Here is a 2,611-nt window from a genome sequence, read left to right as displayed (position 1 = left end):
TTGTGCCTGTAACCCCAGCAGTTTGGGAGGCTGAGGCAGGAGGATCGCTTGAGTCCAGGAGTTTGAGACCAGCCTGAACAACAGAGCTAGACGTCATGTCTACCAAAAATACAAAAACAAAACAAACAAACAAAAAAAGCAGCCCAGAACCAAAAAACAACAAAACTGGCCAGGCATGGTTGGCATGCACCTGCAGTCCCAGCTACTTGGAAGGCCGAGGTGGAAGGTTCACTTGAGCCCAGGAGATAAAGGCTGCAGTGAGCTATGATCACTGCACTCCAGCCTGGGTGACAGAGCAAGACCATGTCTCAAAGCAAACAAAAAACAACTGAAAAGACATCTCAAAAGGCCATAGTGATGTCATTTTACAGGAATAATTGGTGAAGTTACAAATCTTGTGACCTCTGAAACAATGGCTGATAATCATTTAACTAAGCCTGCATTCAGACCCCTCTCATCCTCCCTAACCTGGTGGCCTTTCATCATTTTTACAAAGACAGTTTAGTTTTGGGAAGGGCTATTATCGTTTAAACTTTGGGAGAAAGAAATTTCTCCCAAAGTTAGCTTGACCTTTGCCCAGGAATGACCAAGTGCAATTTGGAGGTTAAAGACAAGAAGGAGTTGGTTAGATTGGATATCTTTCAATGTCATAATTTTCTCACTGTTACAGTTTTTGCAAGGGTGGTTTCGGTGTTTTCATTTTTTTTTCCTTTGTTAAAGCTATTTTGACACATTCTTTCCATCTCCTCCTTGCATTCCCACAGCACATCCTCCAACAGAAGGCACAGACAACAGAAGAGAGCAGCTTCCCTGAGTGTCCCATACCCACTTCTCCACTTCTGCCACTGGGCACGGACTCCTCTTGATGAATAAGTTCCTCTCACCATGAACTCACTCTCTTCACACCTAGCTCTAGACCAATGGAAAAAACCCTGCTGGGTCAAGTCAAGAAGTTCTTCTTCTTTTTTTTCTTTTTTTGAGATGGAGTTTCACTCTTGCTGCCCAGGCTGGAGTGCACTGGTGTGATCCTGGCTCACTGCAACCTCTGCAGCACGGATTCAAGCAATTCTCCTGCCTCAGGCTTCCGAGTAGCTGGGATTACAGGTGCCCACCACCACGCCTGGCTAATTTTTTGTATTTTTAGTAGAGACGTTTTTCACCATGTTGGCCAGGCTGGTCTCAAACTCCTGACCTCAGGTGATCTACCTGCCTCGGCCTCCCAAGTGTTTGGATTATAGGCATGAGCCACCGCGCTGGGCCAAGAAGTTCTTCCTGAGGACCCAAACTCTAAACACTCAAACCAGAGGTCTGTCTGTCTCTTCTGTACCCACTCCCACCATAGTGCCCTGGACCTCAACAGGGGTTATGCTGGGTGAGAGGCTGCTAGATGTTCAGAGACACTGGAATCCAGGGCATGCCTGTGACCAGGAAGAAAACAAGGGCAAGAGAGCGATGCTAGAGATAAACTTTCTTTTTCTTTATTCTTCCTAAGGATGAGTCCAGCAGCCAGATCCTGTGACTTTGTCCATTAGGCACATAAAGAATGTACCAACATGGAAATGTTAACACTCTACTCTTTTAAGCTCCCTTATTAGATCAGTTAGGTTCACACAGATAAAACAAAAAATGTTTCCTAAAAATTGTCACCACTATGATGACGCAGTTGTTCTGTGTTTTTGTTTTCTTGTTTTATTTTGATTCTTTTCTTTGTTTTAAGAGATAGGGTCTCACTATGTTGCCCAGACTGGTCTCACACTTCTCGGCTGAAGTGATCCTTCCTGCCTGTCTCCCAAAGTTCTGGGATTACAGGCGTGAACCACCAACCATGCCTGGCTTATCTTAATTCTTTTTTATTTTTATTTTATTTTATTTATTTATTTTTATTTATTTATTTTTTGAGACGGAGTCTTGCTCTGTCGTGCAGGCTGGAGTGCAGTGGCACAATCTTGGCTCACTGCAAGCTCCGCCTCCTGGGTTCACGCCATACTTCTGCCTCAGCCTCCCGAGTGGCTGGGACTACAGGCGCCCACCACCATGCCAGGCTAATTTTTTGTATTTTTAGTAGAGACAGGGTTTCACCATGTTAGCCAGGATGGTCTCGTGATCTGTCCGCCTTGGTCTCCCAAAGTGCTAGGATTACAGGCGTGAGCCACCGCGCCCGGCCATCTTAATTTTTTTATGGACAGTGTGAAATAGACACTTTAACTCCATGGTAGAGGTGAGAAAACAGGCTTAGTGGCAATGCTTTAATTGGAAACATTTATTCACAAATAGATAAGATTCTAAAAAGGGCCGGGCGCGGTGGCTCAAGCCTGTAATCCCAGCACTTTGGGAGGCCGAGATGGGCGGATCACGAGGTCAGGAGATCGAGACCATCCTGGCTAACACGGTGAAACCCCTCTCTCTACTAAAAAATACAAAAAACTAGCCGGGCGAGGTGGCGGGCGCCTGTAGTCCCAGCTACTCGGGAGGCTGAGGCAGGAGACTGGCGTGAACCCGGGAGGCGGAGCTTGCAGTGAGCTGAGATCCGGCCACTGCGCTCCAGCCTGGGCGACAAAGCGAGACTCCGTCTCAAAAAAAAAAAAAAAAAAAAAAAAAAAAAAAAAATTTA

This window comes from Theropithecus gelada, chromosome 4, assembly GCF_003255815.1.
Source record: "Theropithecus gelada isolate Dixy chromosome 4, Tgel_1.0, whole genome shotgun sequence".
Classification (NCBI taxonomy): Eukaryota; Metazoa; Chordata; class Mammalia; order Primates; family Cercopithecidae; genus Theropithecus; species Theropithecus gelada.
The sequence above is the reverse complement of the archived record's forward strand: the minus strand, read 5'-3'. Positions refer to the sequence as shown.